Source organism: Marmota marmota, unplaced genomic scaffold, assembly GCF_001458135.2.
Source record: "Marmota marmota marmota unplaced genomic scaffold, marMar, whole genome shotgun sequence".
Lineage (NCBI taxonomy): Eukaryota > Metazoa > Chordata > Mammalia > Rodentia > Sciuridae > Marmota > Marmota marmota.
Genome location: NW_025999905.1, coordinates 8,102,107 through 8,125,834, shown reverse-complemented (window position 1 = coordinate 8,125,834; position 23,728 = coordinate 8,102,107). Strand labels below are relative to the sequence as shown.

The 23,728-nt window shown below is 33.3% G+C and overlaps 1 non-coding gene across 1 annotated transcript; it reads left to right on the top strand.

Annotated features, from left to right (window-relative positions):
• The first annotated feature begins 21,075 nt into the window (after positions 1 to 21,075).
• On the top strand, positions 21,076 to 21,205 carry LOC125615530. Its single transcript, XR_007346140.1, has one exon. It is a non-coding gene; the product is annotated as a small nucleolar RNA SNORA42/SNORA80 family (small nucleolar RNA).
• The last annotated feature ends 2,523 nt before the right edge of the window (positions 21,206 to 23,728 follow it).

Below are 23,728 nucleotides of genomic sequence, written 5' to 3'. Positions count from 1 at the left end.
AATAATTACTTTATTTTTAAAATGCAGAAACCAAGAAATATCTTAGCCTTTCATCTTTTATTACTAGTTCTTAAATGAGTTCTAAGTTTTCTAAGCATCCAATCTAGAATTTCTTCCTACCTGCCTCACTTCTTTCCTGTCTTATATTTTTCAACACAAGTTTTTAAGTGTTCACTATGCTGCAGTAATATGCTAATATACATACACCAGGGGATTTTTTTTTTTTAAAGAAAGAAAACGAGTACCCTCAGCCAACAGGAGCCTAAATGCCAGACATTCTTTGAATCAGGCATCTAATAATGAGCCATGGTCGACTGGAAACAGAGTTTATAACCTTATTAGCCCTGAAAAGGAATATGAAGAGCATGAGAAAAATAAGTAGGTCCTCTAGGGTAGGCTTTTGGCTTGAGGACATGGCATGATGAAGGGGGAGGTTGAGAAAGTCATGGATCAGAACTCCCATATAGCAAGGTTATGAATTTTAAAAAAAATATGAGAAAGTATAAAAGAAATCATGTAGTCTTTGAACTAGCAGTCAGCACCAAGATATTCTGTCAAGAATTAAAATAGGGATAGTGCTCAAAAGAGAGTTTAGAAAGACAGTTTTCTCTAGGGAGGTCCAGGTAATGCTTGGGATCAGCAGGAAATTTAAATCCTTAAATTTAAGACTTAAATTCAAAAGGTATAGCTGTGATTACTTTTAGTTTGGGAGAGGGAAATGAGTGAAGGAATGATGTATTCATGCCCTAGAAGATGAAAACAGTATTTGCTAAGCTTGTAAAACAAGGGATGTCCATCTGGTATATCATTGTTGGAAACACAACAAGAGAGATGGCCTAACTTAAAACAGAACTGAGTTCACTTTTCTGGCTTACCACTCCTTAGAGTATAGCTAATAAGTTGCAAGTTTGGGTCTACACCTGAAGAAATGTCAGAATAAGCAGGTGTCCCTCAAGTGGTATTAGCTGTATGGAGAGCAGATGATGGTGTTCAAAATTCAGACAGGTCATTGCAACAGACAACAGGAAACAAGAAGAAAAATAAGATTTGGAGAAACATCCCTGGGGCTTTTCTTTCTTTCTTAAATTCTGAATGACTAATATGTCCCTGGATACTACAAACATCAATTACTCATTCCAGAACTGCTTAGAACATTTTTTGTGAGTTTTTCAGAAAACATTTTTCAATCATTATTCCTGGTTTATGTAAGCAGAGTTTAGATATAGCCCCTCTGAGCATTTTTATTTTATGATATACTGGATGCTATATATTTGAATTGGGTAAATTTTCATTGACTTTGCATTCTGGCCTCCCAGGATCTTGTTTTGTAATGTTGAAGAAAAGAAACTCGATTCCACTGAGGCTACCTGTAAATTATGGCATTCTCATAAATGTTAACTTGGATCTCTCTGGAGAAGAGGCAAAAGGAGATACTCCACAGAATAGTCAGCAATAGCCAGTAAGAATCCTCTGGTTAGATCCAGGAGAGAGAATATGCATTCATCATAGCTGAGTGGGTTTAGTATAGCTGTCATAGTTTATGGTCGTGTGGTTAAGAGCATATACTTCTACAGCCTCAGCTTTGTTTCTTACTAGTTTTGTGATGTAGTGAAGTCACTTAACCTCTCAGCATCTCTGCTTGCTTATTAATAAAATAGCTATTTAATAATAGGTCTTTGAAAGGCACTATTACAATTATAGAACTTAATATAAGTAAAGTGCTTTAACCAGAAAATTATAATTTTCACTTTCATTATTTGTGGTTGACAATACCCTACACAGGTTTTCATAGTAAGTAGTTTAAGCATGGCCAAACCAGAATTGTGCTCATTTTCTATTTATGTAACTGTAATCTGACAGAAACCAAACTGAATCTCATAAAACTCATTGACCTCTCCTTACTAAAACTTCAAGTTCACAAGACGCTGGCAGAAGTCATGTAATTGACATTTTGATTAACTAACCTAATACATGTTTGATAATCCTGAATTAGAGGGCTCCTACTGTGCCTTCTTTCTATTGTTTTCCATGTATCCTACTTAACATTGTTTTCTAGCAATTTCATTGTACTTTCACTCATAGCATTTTAATTAAATAAACTCTGAAATTCTCCCCAATATTTTGCAAAAAGTTGGAGGTGATAGGCAAGATAAGCTTCACTTTGATGCTTCTCTTACATTACAAACTACCTACTTTAGTTCTATTGTTTCCAATTAACAAGTGGCCTTATGTGTGCTGACTCACATTCAGTGGTTGTTGAAGAAATGTTGATATTTTATCTTTCGTGCCTTGAGTCAGTCTTCTTTTCTCACTCTCTTGCAGTTCTGCCCTCCAATTTCTTTGAAGCCACTGTCCATTTGACATGAAATATGTACTTATAGTTTCATGGCTAATTATTTCAAAAGGGGGTGAAAAAAATCTTGAACATGGCATGATCAACTCCATCTGCTTTAACTAAAGCAGTGGCACACTTCAGAATATTTTTGGAATGACAGCTTTTCAGCAATTCACTCTTTAAATATTGCATTGCATTTCTCCAATACTGGACTGATTTTTTCCTATATATCTTCAGAGAATTAACTCTTTCCCACAGCACATTTTAAAGATCATAAATTTTTCACTGTGAAATTTTAAGGGACTGACCTGTCTTCGTTAGTGTTTATCAAATTATCATTATTCATTATGTTGTTGATCAAATCTTTAGCTCGCCGATTCTCTAACTTCCTTTCACAAAAGTGAATGATTTCATTGTGGGGGACTGTCCATTCAAGGTCTGAAGTGAGAAGGTGTACTTGGGGCTTCAGGCCGGACTAAGGAGTGCTTTCCGTGTCATTGATATATGACTACAATCTCTGCTACTCAGACTAAGCTTCCTATCAGGAATGTTTCTCCTATTGCTATCAGAGAAGATTTTCTGTGATAAAGCTCTTAAAAGTTTTGCACTTAACTCCAAGATTGGGACTGGATCCTAGATTGCCACTCAGTAGCTGCATGATCTCAGGCCATTTAGACTTTCTAACTCAGATACCTCCTGTGTTGGTAAGGATAATTAATGAATAATTAACTCTAGTAGAGTTTTTATAAGGATTGGTTGAGATAAATTGTTTATTTTGGTTTTGGTTTTGTTTCATTTTTTAGTTTTTTTTTTCTTTCTGTGCTGGGGATTGAACCCAGGGTCTTGTTCATGGTAGGCAATTGCTCTACTGCTGAGATGTATCACTTGCCTTGACATAAAATATTTGAGTGTTCCACATAATGTCCAACATATAGAAATCACTCAACAAAAGGTAACTATTAGCTATTATTTTTCTCTAAAAAAACTCATTAAAAGAGTTTGTGAAATAACTAATAATTTACCTAAATTATCCTGCATTAGGGTGTTTATAAACATTAAAGAACTGGAATCTAATAATGCATTGAAGTAAACAGACCTTTAAAAACATATGTGTGACTGCATTTTTTTGCTTATACTTTAAATTTCTTGAAACTAAAGAGAGGCAACATACCAATAATCTTATTTATTTTCGTGGAAACTAATTAAAGAGATGGCAAATGCCTACATCAGAATCCATCCATGCTTTGATGATTTTCTTCCACTGGTTTATTGCTAAATTTTCTGGATTCTTATGCGGTCTTCTCTCCCTAACAATCTAGCAATAAAATATTACACTCATGTTTTTCTGATAATTATTTCACATGTTACTTTTTCCTAATGTGTCCCTCATGGCTGTTAGCATCCCTTGGAATATATGATTTCAGCCTTAAAACAAAAACATCCTCACTCCCTCAACTGGTTTGGCAATCATAGGGCCTAAACACCTGTATGTGGAGATTAATAAGTAAATCACTAAAGAATAACTCATTCTAGTAGTTCCCTAGGTTGAGAATATTAAGGAGGATGGGTGTTCTAGTCAGCTGTGATCAAAAGACCTGACAAGAACAACTTAAATGAGGAAAATTTTATTTTGGCTCCTGGTGAGTGGAACTCTTTCTTCTTGTGGTTTCCATGTCTTGAGTTGCTTTCCTCTGTCACACTCTAACACCATGATGTTCTGCCTCACCTCAGGTCCAGAAATGGCAGACATGAAGAAATTCTTTCCATTTATCATGTGTTAACACTTCTTCATGGTCTTCAAAATGTCCTTCCATTTTTTATCAATCTTATTGGCAAATACTTCTCCACCAACTTGTCTTGCTACATAAATGATTTCCTAACTTCTCTAAAGATCCCTGGGAAGCCTTCAAAATCATTCACAACTTCACTCCATAAGTTCTTCTATTCGATATTTATAGTTGCTGTTTTTAATTTATCTACTACAACTTTGATGATGTTACTACATCAGCAACAGAGAATTATTTCCAGCACTGTATTATGTACAGATTAGGGTCTGCTTCTACACCTAATTGAATGTAACTTTGACTAAAATTAACTATGTGCTGGTCAAAGGACTAAAGCAATCAGGTTGCATTTGAAGGTGAAAATATAACTTCAACAGTCTTATTTTCATGGCAAACAAATTCTGAGTGACTAGGAACATTATCTCCTATTAATGGGACTTTAAATTTTACCCTTCCCCTTTCAAGCTATTTTTCACATCCGAGTTGAATTACTGAAGGAACCCATTCACTAAAAAGATGACAGTCACCCACACTTCCTTTTTATGTTGCCAGAACACAAAAAGATATTTTTTGCTTTGTTTCTGAGAGTCTGTGGGCTTTTCACCTGTACACCATACCTAGCTTTATTGTATTTCCTGCAGTGTTGCCACATAGTACCACTGATAACCTGTGCTTCCATGTTTTATGCCCTCGTGCTTCCTTTGCTCTTTTATGAATGTGGATTCTGTTGGGCCTCTTCTTCAAGAAAAGTTTGGTTTCATGGCAAAGACATACATTGGAAGATAAAGTTGTTAATCATCATCTTCACCTGTGCTGGATATGTGAATGCAACTTCTACATTGACAAGTGTAGCATCTCCAATAATTTTTATATTTTATCATCCAAATATGTCTAAAAAATCCTGTGCTTGTAATAATGACTTGATGTTATGTGTTTTAGGGAATTTCTTGCTGAAGTCTTTGTACAGTCTCAATGCTTCCTAAAGCGACATGTTGCCATCATTTGAAACACATTTTCTCTTGAGGTCTTCCAATCAAAATTTTAATGCTATTTGCACCTTAGCTAAGCACTTAGCAGGCATTATCTCCATAACTTTTGCAGGTGGAGATGTGAACAAAACTAGCACATTTTTTTCCCTTCTTCAGTTTCACAGATACATTCATTCTTACTGTAGATCTGAGCAGCCTTAGTATACAACATTTTATCTTTCCTTCTGGCCAGAACTTTGACGTTTCCACTTAAAGAATCACTTAATGACTTTTCTTTGGCCAGTTAGAATTGCCAGCATCACTACTCTTGTGTTTCAGGGCCATTATTAAGTAAAATAAGAGTTACTTGAACACTGTGGTACTTTGCCAGTTAAATTGATCAACCAGATGGTTACTAAGTGACTAATGGACAGGTAATACATACAGCATGGAAACACTAGATTATTCATATCCTATTCAGGATGAAGTGGTATAGTATGAAATCGCATTATGCTACCCCAAACAGTGCATAATTTAAAACTTAAGGATCATTTATTTTTGGAATTTTCAACTTACTATTTTTGTATTGCTGCTGACATTAAGTAACTTAAATAGTAGAAAGTGAAATGGCACATATATGGGTGCTATTGTATAGCCATTGTGACTGGGAAGGCAGATACATGGGTGCTATTGTATAGCCATTGTGACTGGAACTGCCTTAGATGCAGAGAATTTCCTCAACTAATGTAGTTCTCTTTCCCAGAGTTGCCCACCATATCTGTGAAAATGTTTTGGACATCTTAAGGGAAACCACAACCCCTTTCCTATATCACTATCCATAACCCTTCCATGATTATATCTTTCTACATTATCTCTATCTGACTTACTTGATATATTTTTATTTATTTTATTTTTTATTTATGTTATAAAATATGTATATTTTTATTCAACAAGAGCAAAATTTACCATCTATTATGATTATTGTAATATCCCAAGAAAAAATACTTAACATACAGTCTTACTTCCTATAGTACATTTATATCTGTCAAAGGCCAGTCAGCTATGTCTTTTTCATTTTAAGACACACTCTGCTTCCTAAATTTGCCTTCAAATTTTCTTAAATATATTTGACTCTGTCATATAGTAATTAAGTTTTACATGTAGAAATCTCTTTTTAAAGAAAAGCCTTTTTCTCTTTTCTTTTTTTGGTACCAGGGATCGAACTCAGGGGCACTCCATCACTGAGCCACATCCCTTGCCTTATTTTGTGTTTTATTTAGAGACAGGGTCTCACTGAATTGCTTAGACCTTTGCTTTTGCTGAGGCTATCTTTGAACTCTTGATTCTCCTGACTCAGCCTCCCGAGCCGCTGGGATTATCGGTGTGTACCACCACGCCCAGTGAAGAAAAGTCATTTTTTAAATAAAAATTAACACAATTCCCCCAAACAATTCTTTGTAAATTCTCCTGTCTGTCCACATCAGGCACAATGAATTATTGGCAATTGAAACCCTGCCTCTCTGCCCAACCAGGATTCTAGGCCATCAGTCCAGGAATGTACCAAGCAAAGTATTCCCTGATTTCTGGGAAAGGGACTTAGCTTAAGATATTCATTGTTGTTAACTTTGTTCAGGTGTATTTTCATATCTTAAAATTTGCTTATTGCAAATATAAAATTTAGTGGTTACTGGTAACTTTAATAAGTGGTATAAATATCACCACAAATCAGTTTTAGAATCATCACTCCAACAGAATCATGCTTCTCATGTTCAGTTAATTCCCATTCCTGATTTCTGCAACCATTAATCTAATTTCTCTCTCCAATAACTTGCCTCTTGTAAATATTTTGCATAAATAGAATCATAAAACACCCAGAATGTTTTATCTGGCTTCTTTCACTTAACATAATATTTCAAGTTTATCTCTGATCCAGCACATGTCAATACTTTTTCTACTGGATAATACTGCACTGTATGGATGGCACATTTTGTTCACCCATCTATGTTGTCTGTCTAGTTGATTTTCAGTGTTTCATTTTGGAGAATGATGTGAATAGCTGTGAATATGGCTTTGTGTAAAAATATGTTCTCTGTTGTCTTAGGTAGAGATTTTGGAATGAAAGTTCTGAGGCAACCAGTAATTTTATATTTAACTTTTTCAGAAACTGACAAAGAGTTGTCTAATGTAGTTGCACTAATTTCTCTTCCTATCAGCTAAGTTCCTTCACATCCTCACCAACATTTGTTAATGTCTGCTCATTTATTACAGTCATTCTAGTAGGTGTGAATGATATCTTATCATTCTTTTAAATTGCATTTCTTCAGACAGTGGGATGGGATCAGGCCAAGTTAAAATATCACAAAACCCACTATTATTTTTAAGTTCAGTAGTTTTTCTAGACTAATCGCTCCTCTGATTATTGTAAACATTTGGTTTATTTACAAAGTTCTGAAAAAGTCTATTTTTCTGATATTATATTGCTTTTGTGGGTGAGAGTATTTACCAAAGTCCCCAGTTCACTGTTCCAGAACTCTTGCCTCAAGTCCAAAATACTGTTGTGATGAGTTTTTCTGTTACCTTATAAAACTTATTTTAAAATTTTTAATTCTCCCTTTCTTTTCTTTTTTTTTTATTATTTGATTTCTCAACACTTGTTTCTTTCATTGGAAATTTATTTTCATAGAAGCAGCCAATTGTCCACCACAAGCTAAATAATTTTTCCATGTGCTTATAATTACTTTGTGATCTATAGGCATTTTTAACTTTATGCTTTTATCTAAAATAACACAGTGCTTTATAATTTTTTAATAATAAACAATTTTTTTAAAAAGTAATGCACTAAAATGGGACTCAAATATTATAGCCTATATATTACATTATTTATCTCTGTACTTACTTATGTTCTCTAAAGTTTCACCTGGGTGTAATTTTTATGTGATTACACTGGCCAGTGAAGACAGAGACATCCAATAATCACATGAAGAACTCTCCAATTGAATACTGGAAAAATGTGATGATGATGATGATGATGGTGGTGGTGATGAAAGGTATGGTATGATAGCAAGCATTTATATTGTATCTAATGTGTTCCAGGTTATCTCGAGTGTTTATATGTACTAATTCATTTGATTTTCACTTCACCTCTACAAGTTAGAAACCATTATTATCTCCATTTTACAAAGAAAAAAATGGAGACACCCAGATTACCTAGAAAATATGCAGCTGAGCTTTTAAAAGTTAGATCCTATTACTGTCCTTCCTTTATATAATTTAAGTAAGGTACATAGAGGTTTAAAAAGTCATCAAACCAGTAACTGATAAAACCATGATTTGAATTCCCTCAGACTCTAGAAGAGGAAGATAGAAACTACTGGGAATAGAACATGCACAGGTTCCCAAGTTGAAGATGGGAAGAGTTAGGAGATGAAGAAACTCCTAGTGTCCAGTTTGCCTGGAGTATGAGATGTATTCCAGAGATTCATTTTCTATCTACTTGCCCAGAGAGGAAAGCAGAAGTTAGGTCAGGCATACAAAGCAAGAAATGTATTGCTGGATTAACAGGAGTTTGAATTCCAAAATGAACTGTTGTTGGCATAACAGGAGTTTGAATTCCAAAATGAACTGTTAAAACTCAGCAACTCTGCCAACATCCCAGCTGCAAAGTACCACTACACCATCTACATAGAAATGACACAGCCCATACTTTTACCAATCACCTGCCTGAGGATCTGGATAAGCTAGCAGCCCAGAATGACATATCAGAGTCAAGATACATTGTTGGCTCTTACATCCTGATAACTCCAGGCATGCTCACATGATATATGCAGTTACTCTGTCAGACATATTGGCCAGTTTGGATTCATAGAACTTCCTAGATTACACTAGAATAACCAGCCCAGGCAGAACTTTTTTCCCTCTTTAGAATCCTGAAATGCTCCTCGATATCCTGCTCAAGCAGTACATAAAGGAAAGGGACTACTTGAGATCTCTTCAAATTTGGTGGAACATCTCTTTTACCTTCTTTCACCTACATGAAACTTTTATGTTAATTTCCCTTAACTTTATCTAGGCATGGTTTTCATGTGTTCATTCCAGTCAGTGAATGTATACCTGTTAAATTTAAAATGTGGATGTTGACAGGTGACAGGTAGTGACAGTTTATAAGAATTTTATGTGTTTCTAAGCATTTGTTTACTTTAACTATTGAATGTAAACTTGGAATTTCTTCAACATGTAATGTTAAACATATGCTGCTGATTTTAACTCAGTGAAATACATAACATATTTATAAAAATCATATGCACCTCAGAGTTTCATAGGATATACTTTGACAGAATCTGCTTATGCCTTCTGTAATATGTGTTTAATCAGAGACCATTTTATATATTACTTTATCAAGAGTTTAGTTATTGGGCTTATTTAGTGGTAATCATTAACAAAAGTTTTTATTATATTTACTATAACATACATGGCTAACTAAATTAGACATGGTTAATAACATTGCTAGAATGGTACATACTGCATAAGGTACCTTTGCTACAGTAGGCATTACTGATTTTTAATATAGGTATAGTAATATTTAACTGAACTTCAGCATCTGGTAGCAACCCATATTTGCAAATAAATTGTAAAATTAACACTATAAAAGAATGAGATCATCCTGAACACTCATATAGGTGCAATGGATATGGCCATTTCTTCCACTATTCTTTACCCATAGATGGTTCTTGACAGGGTTCTTACTATGAATTGTATTTTGTCCTAACAGAGAACCATAACATAGTTTGAATCTTCAGTTATAATTCATACTTAGTGACATATTCATAACAAGTTTTAAGAAAAGATTCAGAAAATATTTTCTTGTTTTGCAAAAAACATTAAGTAACTTTTCTGAAGATTGTTTTGGGTTTTGTATAATAAATCATTTTCATATGTTTTTTTCCATTCTTAAAAGAAATATTATCTCTCTGGTGTTACAAAATTGTCAAAGACCCTTGCTCTGAAGCTTTGTGTATAAATGGGTTTCCTCGTCCATGAAGAAAGAAATTCTTATCCCAGAGTACATATTTACCAAGTCAAGACTGTTATATCCAGGTGCCCTTAAGGGCATTGGGTCTTCACAGTAAATATCCACCTTGGTCTGAAAGCCCACCTGACAGAACTGCTTCAACTTGGTTGTATGGCTAACAAGTACTCACCCCAAAAGACTAACAATGTGGTGGTAGAACTCCTTCTATGACTAATGGATTCACAGAGGAGGGTAGTCTGCAATTTTCTATTGTAAAAGTATAAGATGCTTAAGAAACAAAAAGATACATTGTTCCTAGAGTTCTCCTTTATATAATTTTTAGCAATCCTAGATAGAATGCATTAGAATATACTGTCTCCTCTGTCCTTTTAGTTTTTGTGTCTTACAGTAAAAAATTCTGAATGATTATAAAAAAAAGAAGAGCTGACACTGAGCACACTATATGGTTTTTTGATGTCCTTAGCCTGTGGTGCACTCATCTCTTGACTGCAATCAAGATTGACTTTGAATAGTTCTCAGAAGCTTCATTGCTAGGACATTTATCTTGGCCCAAGTTTTCTCTCATTCTTGTTTTTTTGTCTTCCAATCCTCCTGCTCTTTTTCTTCCTCCTTCTTTTCTCCTCCTCCATTTACTTTTTTCCCTCCTCCGGCTTAATCGATCATGATCTAGGATTCCATTTTCTCATCTTTCTAAATTTATCAACTATATTCCTTTTTAAAAAAATATTTAATGATGTCCCAGGGTTCACAATGTACAGTTATAAATATAATATAAATATAAATTTTCAAATAATATGACATTGCTTCATGTATATTTAGGTATCTTGTAATTGAACACTCTCAATTCATCCCTCTTTTACATTGGAACATTGCCATCATTTGTTCCACTTACCCATAAGCATAAGCACCCAAAACATTTTTTTTTCTGTTTTTTTTTTAATAAAGTTTTGTTGTATCTTCATTTAATTCCTTCTCTGATACCATTTCTTTTTTGCATAGAAATTTTCTGACCTAAAAAATTTTCTTTTCTCTGAACAACAACATGTTATCTTTCTTACAATGTAGGTCTACTGGCAACAAATTCCCTCAACTTTTGTTTGTTTGAGAAAGTCTTTGTTTTTCCTTCTAATGAGAATTTTAAAGAGAATTTTATTGGATGTAGAATTTTAGATTGGCCTTTTTATTCATAGTTTCTAATGAGAAATCTAATGTCATTATTATTCTTTTTATTCTATAGGTTTTTTTTCTATCCTTTTTGGCTTCTTTCAAGATTTTCTTTTCCTTTGATTTTATGCAGTTTGAATATTACATACATAAGTGTGTATATATTTCGTATTCCTCTTACTTGGTGATTTTTGAGATTCCTAGTTCTTTGTTTTAATGTCTGTCATTATTTTAGAAAATTCTAAGCCACTTTTACTTCAAGTGTTCATTCTCTTTCTTACTTCTTATCAAATTCCCATTACGTGTATGTTACCCCTTGCAATTCTCCAACAGTCCTTAGATTTTTGTTTGTTTCAGCTTTTTTTACTCCTTATTTTTCAGTTTGGGAAGTTTCTAATGATATTTCTTCAGCCTTTCTGATCAGCCCAGTCTAGTCACTGTTGGTTCATGCCAGCCAAGGAATTCTTCATTTCTGTTACAGCAGTTTTGATTTTTCACATTATTAAAAACTATTTCATAGGGTTTGTTTTCCTGCTTGGATTGTCCTTCTCTTCCTGGATGTTATTTACTCTTTCCATTAGAGCACTTAGCTTGTTAATCATAGCTATTTTATATCTCCAGTATTAAAATCCTCAAATCTCTGCCATCTCTGTCTTGTTTCTATTTACTTTGCATCTTCAGACTGTAGTACTTTGCCTTAGTGCAAAGTTTGTATTAGTGCAAAACTTTGCATTAGTGCAAAGTTTTCTATGTGTCTGGTTAGGGTTAAGCTGTCTTTATTATTTGTTGTATCTGTAGGTGTCAGAGGCTAAAATTTCCTTTGCTGTCTTTGTGTGTGTGTGTGTGTGTGTGTGTACTCTTTTGTCTTTGGATTTCCTTCTGGACTCCTTGTCAAATAGGGTCTGAGCTCTGTACTTCTTTTAGCTGCAATCCCCATTATACATAGCAGTTGAATTGGAAATGTGTAGGAGGAGAGGAAGTGGCCTATAATTCTATGATGAATGTGTTAGTAAGCATGTGCCCCTGGCCTGTGACCTTCCCAAATGCTTTTTAACCTTTCTTTCTTTTTTTTTCTTTTCTTTTCTTTTTTTTTTCCTTACTGTAGGTGAGGAGACCAGAAGTTTAGAATGGTTGGAACTGGGTATTTGCCTTCCCCTAAGGTCCTTCAGTTTCTAAAAAGAAAAAAAAAAAGAACCAAGTTGGTTTAGCTATGGTAATATAGTATCCCCTGAGGGCAGGTCTTTGTTAGGATGTTAAGAGGAAGAGAACTCTTAAGGCGTATTTCAAATAACTGCTTTTCCTCTCCACCTGCCAAAAGCATGACAGGATTTCCTCTGATCTTTGTTCTGAGAACCTGGAGGACTCCTGGAAGCCAAACTCTAGAACCTCCAGAACATGTGGCAGTTTGAAAGTTGTACCCCAGGAGAGTTTATGTCTCAAGCTAGCCCACGGTCAGTCTCCAACAATTAATTACCCTTTAAGTGTCACTATCAGTTTCTGTCTTCTGGGCTGCTTCTGTTGCTAGCAAACTGGGATTCTCTATATTCCCGTTTCTTCAGTTTTCAGTTACCTCTTAGTTAATTATCTCATGACTCTAAGTAGAGGTGTTGATTTTTCCCTCTGTTTAGTCTTCTTCTATTATAAGGATGAGATTATTACTTTTAAGCTCTTTACATATTGGATTGGAAAAGGAGAATATTTTTATTTGCAAATGACAAAAATTAAAATTATAACAATGTCATCAGTTTAAAAAAATACATAAAGATTTGCTAATTGCGTTCCAGTGGTAGCCCTGAATTAAGCATATGGAAAACAACTCTCAGGGAGAAAAGAGGACAGTGGGTCCCAGGGAGAGAAGACTAGGGGTTCTAAACTTTCACCATTTCCTGTTCTACAACTATTTTCCTGACTGCCCAACAATGTATTCTACTATGATAAAGTCTCTAGTGATTAAGTCACATTAAATATTCTGCTGTGATTAACTCTTACTTAAACCCTGTAATAATTAGACTCCTCTTGTAACCAGTTGTCATTTTCTCCCCTGAAAATGTGCCATTCCATTGCTTAACAAAGAAAGCTTGCTGATCCCTTGAGGTTTGTTCCCTGTTTCAGTTATTTTTGCTTTCACTGAAGAAGTCAAAATTTACCTAAGCATTTGCTCCTAGAAACAATGGTGGTTAAGAAACACCAATAACCATTTGCTTTTTAAAATCTTCCAATGTCTTGGCAAGAATCTTACTACAAAGAACTATCCTTTCCTATTTGACTTAGATTAGACCCACCATCTACTGTTTCGTATGACTCTCCTAAAATTCAGAGCCACATCATGAGCCCTATTTTGTACTTTTTTTTTTTTTTTTTAGAGATGGGGTCTCGCTGAGTTGTTTAGTGCCTCATCCATTGCTGAGGCTGGCTTTGAATTCAAGATCCTCCTGACTCAGACTCCCTAGCCACTTTATCAATAAGGCCCAATAGAATCACTATAAATCCCCATTCTTTAGTTCATAATTGATTATCTGAAATGCTTCTCTCCTGACATTACTGAGACACAGAGGTAAACATTTTTTATTGAGTTGACTAGATGAGACTTCTGCAGTTGTAAAACTTATTCTGACTATGTAATTGCCTGATATATAACTTGTTAATTCCTATATATAAGTGCCAAAGCAAAACTAGCTACCTGAGATCCTATGGCATTCAGACCTGGACTACCTTCCTCATTGCAATAACATGAATTTTAAAAATTCCTTGCTTATTTTGATTTTTGCTTTTGACATATCCTCCTAGTAAATATATACTTATTCTCTGCCAGCTTTGTGAAAAAGTTTTAAAGCCTTTATCATTTTAATGTGTTATGAGTTTTTCAACATTAAACTGTCATTAATAATTTTAAAACATAATAAAATTATTTGGTGTTTAGACATATTATCCAATTCCCAAAATAATAAATCATACATTGTTAATTGCAAGAAGCAAATCATGATTTTAATATCAATTTAGATAAATCTAGAATATTATAATAAGAAACTATTTTCAAGACATGATTTTTATTTTAGACAACTTTCATGGAAAGGTCTTATATTAATAAGATTGCCTGCCAATATTTTGACATTTTTAGAGTTAGAGTTTTGTGATCCAGTCCAAATCTTAATACCATGTTAGCTCAGAGTCTGAAAAAAGTGCAAATAAACAAAAAATTAAATATCCTAACCCTACTTGCACATTCTTTTAAGATGCTCATAATTGATGCTTCTTACAGTCCTGTGTTCTGAGAACCACAAATTTTAATAGTCAGATTCAATTACATCCTGTCATTGGCAGTATACATTCTTATAACAGGATGTGAAAATGAAAACTTTTCTTTCCAGTTTTGGCTGAGACCTCAAATTCCAAGGAGAAAACAATAGCAAGCAAGGGCTTCCACATTCCTCACTAGGGTGATCTATTTCTTGTATAAGACCAGCAGAAAAAAACAGTGTGGAGATAAGAATGAAAGCACTCTTTTCAAACCCTACTTAAATAATCTTTACATTATAAGTTTTGAGGTTATAGAAGCTAAGAAATGATTTTTTTTCTTTTTCCTCCCTGCCAGAAAGAAGAAGAATAGCAAGAAAGTGGGAAACGTGCTTTTTATTCTTAACTGAAATTAATTAAGGAAAATTTGATCTAACCATTTGAAGAGCTTAATTTATATCCTGAAGTTGAGGGAAAGATATACAGGTACTTGAGGAATTGAGGGTGGGGAGACAGAAAAAGAAAGAAAGAGATAGATAAATAGATAGATAGATAGATAGATAAATAGATAGATAGATAGATAGATAGATATTAGGGAGCCATTGCAGGATTTCCTGCAATGGGTGGTTTCTGTAATCTACAGTTGTGTCAAATGAGAAAGAGCTGCCTAGTGGTATGCTTAAATTGTGACAAAGAGGATCATCTGCATGTTTGATGTTACTCAAACAAAGGGACAGATATTTAGAATTCTAAGACTGAGGGAGGAATCATGGGTTGTTGACAGGGAGGGAAGAACAAGTAGCTTGTCCTCTGAGCAACAGTAAATGCAGTAGAACACTCCATGAGAGAAAGTCGGATTTACCATTTGACAACACAAGATCACAAATGCTCTGGACACATTACCCTGTCCCTTTCCTCCTGTTCCTTTCTTCCAACTCCTTTCACCCTAGAGAGGATAGAAACCTGGGTTAACAAGTTTGGTGAAGTAGAGATGATGAGGACACATTGTCTTTTTCACTGCAGGCTATGAATTTCCTGAAAAATGGTGTACCTGGAGTCATTCCCTAAGATTTCATTTTTGTCTGGCATCTCACTCTCAGCATATTTTTTATTCATTCATGTTGCAGAACATGATTCAATTACACAGATATTCTACAATTTATTTATTTATTACATTTTGATTGACATTTAGGTTGTTTTCAAACTTCTATTACAAATAAAGCTGTTGTAAATATTTATGTTACAGTACTAGGGATTGGACTCAGGAGCACTTAACTTCTGAGCCACATCCCCAGCCCTATTTTGTATTTTTTTTTAGAGATGGGGTCTGGCTGACTTGTTTAGTGCCTCGCCATTGCTGAGGCTGGCTTTGAATTCAAGATCCTCCTGCCTCAGCCTCCCTAGCCACTGGGTTTATATGTGTGCATGACCGCACCCAGCTTTATGTTCATTATTCTTGTGGATATATTTATTTCCCTTGCAAAAATGTTTACTTGTTCAATAGCTGAGTCATAAGGTAATTATTTGTTAAACTTTCTAAAACCTTCCAAAATGTTTCCTCAAGTTTGTATATAATTTTTACAGTCTCATCAGCAGTGTATAAGTGTTTCAGTTATTCAACTCTTCCACCAACATTTAGTATCCAAAATTTTTTTAATATTTATTTTTTAGGTGTAGATGGACACAATACCTTTATTTTATTTGTTTTTATGTGATGCTGAGGATTGAACCCAGGACCTTGCACATGCTAAGCAAGTGCTCTACCACTGAGTCACAACTTAAACCCCCCAAAATTTTTAATTTTACTCCTTCTAGTGAGTGTAGAGTGGTTATCTCATTATACTGTTAATTTTAATTTTATCAAATGATTTGTAACAATGATCATCTTTTTATATACTTAATTGCTATAATTACAGAGTACCAATGAATAAACAAAAAAGATATGTCAGCATCACAAAAATACTCAACTAACCAAAAAGATAAAAGAGGGAAAATATGAAACAGAAAAAAAAACAAATAGGAAGTATTAATATCAATAATCATTAAGTACGAATAATCTAAACACTTCAATTAAAAGGAGAATATTGCTAGACTAGGTAACATACATTCAATTATCACTGAATGAAAGAAACTCCCTTTAAATATTAAGAGAGTAATGGGATAATGGTAATTGAATGGGAAAAGATACCATATTACTATTAATAAAAGCTGTGTTAAAAAGGCTACATTAACTTCAGACAGAGTGGATTTAAGAGTTAAGAATATTATAGGAAAGGAATAAGAATGTTACATAATGATAAAGGGGTCAATCAATAGAGAAAATAGTCCAAAATGTATGTGTACCAAATAACAGAGCTACAAAACATATGAAGACCAAATTGATGTAACTACAAGAAAAATATAGACAGAGTCACATATATGGGATGAAACTCCATCCCTCCTTAAATACAAAACAAAACTATTTATCAATAAGAACTCATTGATATTTATAGAACACTCCATTCAACAATAAAATATATATTCATCTGAGTACCCAAAGAATTTTTACCAAAAATGGTTATATTCTAAAGTATAAAAGAAGTCTCTGCATATCTAAAGGGCCTCGGGTCACATAGACTATATTTGACTATATTTTCTGACTAAAATGAAATTAAATCAACAACTAATAAGTGTCATAACTGGAAAATCCCCAAATATCTGTACACTTCAAGACAAATTTTTAAACAACACAGGGGTCAAAGAAGAGATCAAAAGAGAAACGAGAAAGTTTTTTTAACTGAATAAAAATGAGAGCACAATATATCAAAAATTTTAAGATATAGCTAAAACTATGCTTAGAGGCAAACTAATGATACTACAGTAAACATGCAAAGAAAGAAGAAAATTATTATCTATGCTCTCAACTTCTATATTAATAAATTAATAAAATCTGAGCATATTAATTGAAAAGGCAAAGAAATTAAATACTAAATGTAAAAAGCACAAGTAAATGAAAACAGGAAAAAACACAAACTCAAAAATAGTGAAAGCTGCATTATTGAGAAAACCAATAAAATTGCTAAATCTCTAACCAAACTGGTAATGAATATGAAAGAGAAGAAACAAATTACTAAATTCGTGATGAGAGAGGTTATATTTACTACAAATTTTGTGCATATGAAAAGGTAATAAAAGAATATAAAAATTTCATGATAATAAGTTATTTGCACTAAATGAAAAATTTCTTCAAATATATAAGCCAACAAAACTCGTTTGATTGAATATATACACATGCATATATGTACAACTATACATACATATATACATGGGCACATATACACACACATATACACATATGTTTGTATATGTACATACATGTATATTTATGTATATGCATATGTATACATATATTCCACCCACATCCCATGTGGGCAGTGGAAATGGGGTTCCCCTGGGTAGAATGGGCTGACTAAGAAATAAAAGGTAGAAAAAATAGGACAAAAAAAAAAAACAACACAGGACACAGAAAGTAGTTTCAACTACAGGGGCAGGAAGGGCAAGCTGATCTGATCAAGCTTCTATACTCTGGCAAAATGGAGCCTGCACCTGCTTTATTTATATTGGGAAACATCAAAGACTTTCCACAGAATGTTCTTCTCCAAAAAAGGTTAAAGGTGGGCTGTCCAGTTCTCAATAGGTTGCGCCCATCTCCAGAGCAACTATGAGGTATATATCTTCCTAGCAAAAAAGAGATTAAGGTCACATGCATTGGGCAATGTATTGTCATAGGAGTGCCATGATAGTTCACAATGCCAAACCTAAATCTCCCTGGCTGAGAAAAGACCTTCAAGTAATTCATGGATGGCTTCCTACACATATAAATACCCAATTCTGGATTTTTCATTCTCATTAAGAAACATCCAGGATCAGGGAGCTTTATGTGAAAATTCTACCAGACATTTAAGAAAGAATAATATCAGTTCTACAAAGAATTGAACTCTTCTAGAGAATTGAAGAAGGATGGAATACTTTAAAAATCTGTGAGGTCCTTATGATTCTGATACCAAAATCAGATAAAACTACAGAAAAATGTTCACTATGAACATAGATGCAAAATTATCCTATCTTATTTTTTTTGTAATTTATTTTTTTTATTATTTCTTATATACATCACAATAGAGGAGTGCTTAGTTTTAACATGTCAAATTCAAGTACATGTTTATGGACATATGACTAAATTGATTTTCATGCCAGGAAAGCCTGCTTGGTTAAAAATTTGGAAGTCAAACAATGTAATTCTCCTTATTAACAACTGCCAACGATCATCTGAACAGCTCAAGAGAAGGTGTTTAACAAAATACACAATCCCTTTCTGATAAAAGCACTGAGAATACTAAAGTTAGAGGTCAAATTCCTCAAACTATAAGGAGTTCAGTTGGTTTATTACTAGGTTGGAAAAATCCTTTCCTTATCTATGGAGATACTTGTTTTATGACTCTTAAACAAGGCAGTGTAGTGTCTCAGGTGTACTTTAGTGTACAAAACTCCAGTAATGATGCAAAGTCTTTTTTTAAACTGATATTTGCAATTAGTTTAACCACTTTGACAAGTTTGATTGGAGATACAGCAAGGTACATATGTAATATATGAGTGCAAATAGTTGCCCTGCAAAACTCTGTGAAGTATTTCTCAGACACCTGATAATACTTACCATGAAAGACCTAATGCTATTACTCTAAGGTCAGGAACAAAGTAAGACAATTTATCTCATTTTTTTCTATTCAACATTATACTGAAGATTCCAGCTTGTGGAATCAGGTTGAAAAGAAAACAAAAAGCAATCATCTATGTAGAAAATCCTTCAAACTCTTCAAAGAAAACTATTAGAACTGATGAATGATTTTAATGAGGCTACCAGGCACAAAATCAGTATACAAAATTAATTATACTTTTATTTTACTAGCAGTAAACAATTGAAATTGTAGATATAATACTGTTTATACTACATAAAATTGTTAAACATCTATGGAAAAATCTGATAGATGGGTAAATCCTATACACTGAAAACTACAAAACATACCTAGAACATATTAAATATCTGTATATGTGGAGAAATGTTATGAATTCATTATTTTATGAAAATATTGTTAACATATCAATTTCCTGAAAATTCATTCAATGCAATCCTAACTGAAATTCCAGTAGTTTTTGTTGTGGATATTGACAACTTTTTTTTCCTGAGATTTATACAAAATTATGGAGAATTTAGAAGAATGAAATATCTTTGAAAATGAAGTTTGTAAGACTTCATGCTACCTAGTTCAGGATTGTACAAATTTTATAATCAAGAAAGTGAGGTAATATTATAAACATAGACAAGTCAATCAATGGATTAGTCAATAGGTATTACAGATCAGTTCACACAGTTATGGAAAACTGACTTCTTCCAAATATTCACAGGAATTTCAAAAGAGAAGGATAAGCATTTCAATATATATATACTACTAGAAAAATTCAACAACAAGCTATATACAAAATGATAAACTTCAATTCTTGCTTCTGCTATATGCAAAAATAACTCAAATAGATTATAAACAACTAAATATAAGAATTATAAGACCATTGAAGAAGACACAAGAGAAAAATCTTAGTGACCTTGAGGTTGACACAGAACTTTATCATTATCACACACACACACACACACACAAAAAAAACCAGAAAAAGCTCAGGAAATTAGCCATCAGAGAAATTAAAAATGTTTACTTTTCTAAAGAGAGTGTTATAAAACAAACAAACAAAATATTTGTAGGACATGCATCTGAGAAATAAGTTGTATCTAGGATACATAAAAGTTTCTAACTCAATAAAGAGATAATTTTAAAATGGGCAAAATATTTTAACAGATTCTTTTGTTCTGATTTTTATATTTTATGTTGGTAAGGCCTGAATAGCCTACATTTCTTGGGCCTCTTAGCACAATTGTAGCTGATAAAGATGTCTTAAATATGTCCAAACTAACACAGAATGATTTAAGTGAAATCAACTACCATAAGGTTTTATGTATTTTTTGCATTCTTTAGGAAAATAACCTATGGATATACTAATATGGCACTGGCTGGCTCCACAATGCTCTGTCACTGTTTCTTTTGATTTGGGTGCCTTTCTCTCTGGTAGTCTAGACATAGCCTGTTTCTTAGACATGTTTATAAATGGATTAGGAAGGTGGTCTAAATACAGGCATCACTGAAACATGAAGCATCTTTTTGTTATAGAGTGTTGTTATTAAGAAAAGATTCCAAAGGAAGGCTTTTGGCAATGAATCATAGATTCTGACAGATGTTTTCTACAAATGAGAGCTCAGCTCCACCTTTCTCAAAAATGCAAGTTTTAGGAGAGGTCTTTCTTTCCAAACCCCTGGGAAATAAGTTGTACTGTGGACTATGTTTCCTAAAACCACTCCTACCATTGTTTGAAATCCAAGCAAAGGTCTTTTCTGGTACATAAATGATTTTGAAACCTTAAAATTTTCAGCATAGTTTGCTCTTAGATTCAAACAGATCTTTTAATATAAAGGACTGGGATGCATAGGTTTGAATTTATGGCAGGCCTTTCCCGTCAGTCTCATAGTATCCCATGCCAGAGCAAACTGGCCCCGAACCATTGTCTGGCCTCTGAGTCTAAGGCTGCTGGCACTGAAAGGGGTTGCACATTGGAAAATAAATAAGTAGATAAATAAAGGACTATGAAAGGGGAGTACTAAGAAAACTCATTTTCCTTCATGAATATGAAATTCTGGGTGAAGACAAAGCTAATTGTGTCCCAAAATATGGAAGAAGCTTTAGAAATTACCTGATCCAATCTCTCTATTTTATTGAATAAGAAACTGAGACCAGAGCAGGTAGATCCTGGAGCCAGGAGCAGAAACCACAAACCATGATCTGCTCCTAGTCCAGTGTTCTTTCCATTATGCTTTTCAAATGACAGGAGGAAATAATCTCTGACAACATAATGAAGACCACTTAAGTAGGTCAAATAAATTGCCCAATGTCACATAGCTAGGAAGTGGCAAAGCTGGGACAAGACTCTAGATATCCAACACTCCAACACCCATTAATTTATACTATTCTACTGTAATTTTTTATATTCCATATAAAACAAAATAAAATTTATTTTTATTAAAATATATTTGAATTTCCTAAGATAAACTTTATGTTTTTGCTCAACAATATATTATTTAACATATCATAAGTACACAATAAGTAGTGGTGACTCATTCATTTATGTACCCATATTGATTGGTTTGAACATATATATTATTTAACCTGAATGTGAACCAATGATGTACTTAAGGGAAAAAGGACCTGTTTCTTGATTATAATTCTCAGGTACCAAGAACTAATCTCTGAAACTCTTAAGTAATATCTTTTTAAAAGATGTCCTGAAGAGATCAAAGAAGTTTCTAGTTGATCTGTTTTACCCACCAAGAAAGAGATAGCAGAAATAAAAATAAGAGAAAGGCATTGCTTTATGCTATCGTAGGTCCATGGCCATAATCAACTCTATATATTGATTTCATTTTCCTGAAGAAATATTTGGCTGATAGTAAAGTAAGAAAATGAATGGGGGAAAAATTCTCTTGTTTAAGTAAATTTATCTTGACTCCCATAATAATTTGGGATTTGTTCCTTGAGCATTTCTCTCCAACTATAAGTCCTCAATTTCTATTTTTCTTTTAATTCCTCAGCTTCATTTTTTATGTCATAGTCACTGGGGCTGAAAATATGGCTCAGTAGTAGAGAACTTGCCAAGCTTATGCAAGGTCCTGGACTCAATCCTTAGCACTAGAAAAAAAAATTACAACACAGTTACTAAAAATCTGACTATGGACTATAAATCTAGTCCCAAATTCCCATTATAGCCCCTATTATTCTGAAATCAATATGAAGTTCAGACACAATGTTTTGTTGGGAGACAACACAGTATACTTATTCATATATGCTGTTCATAATATGCTAAAAATTGCCTGCCTTAAAATAGACCATATGAAGAAATATACAAAAATACAACTTATGGCAAGCATAATCTCATTTCTCTTATTCTTTTTAAATACTTCAATTTTGTCTTCTAGGTAGTTTGAAATTGTATTTAACATACTGCAATAATTAAAAATAGTACAAGGCTGATGTATTTTTACATGTTTTTTAAGTCTAGAATGCATGCTTTATGAATTTGTTGAATTATATGTGAATTTAGGTAAACTAAGTCTCTTTTTCCATGTAGTCTTTACTTATTGTATAATCTTTAAAAAAAGAAGAAGAAACCAACAAGTTCATGGTTGCTTTAATACATTTTAAACATTCCACATACAATTATTTCAAGTATACAGTTTAAGATTCATTCAAATAGAGGAATAAACTTAACTAATCTTAATAAAATACCCCCAAATAAAGATGCCATAACACATTAATAAACAGTAGATCTTTTTTGTAATACTGAGAAAAATTTGAGAATTTGTATAAAAAAATTAAAAAGAACTACTTTAATAAGTGAATAAAGGAAAAGAAAGCACAAATTAGCATAAGAACTATAAATATCAGGCTGAGGTTGGGGCTTAGTGGTAGAGCGCTCACCTAGCACGTGCCAGGCCCTGGGTTCGGTCCTCAGGACCACATAAAAATAAATAAAGATATTGAATCCAACTACAACTAAAAAATAAATTTTTAAAAAAAAAATAACTATAAATAACCAGTAAACTCACAGTAAACACCTCACAAAGAGGTATATGTGATTATTAATATGATAAAAGAATGTTATACTTTTTTACATAACTACTTAACTAAATTAAAAAACTGGTACCATTCAGAGCTTACAAGGACATGGTAAAAAGTGCCTTCATATATATTTGGTGTGCATAGACATAGGTTTGGAAAGTAATCTGTAAATATGTTCATAATGTCTAAATTTGTATACTCTTTGCCAATAATGCAACATCTAATAATCCATTTTCTCTGGTATAGCTGCCTAACCATGAAAGCACATGCATGCACATGCAATTAATCATAGACTCCCATTCAAAAGAATAGTTGCAAAGAATTTAAAGTTACAATGTTAATAAACAATAAAATGAGAGAAGGAATTGCAGAAAAAATACTACAGAACTACTATTTAGGCTATCATTTTTTAAAATATTTATTTCTTAGGTGTAGATGGATATAACACAATGCCTTTATTTTTA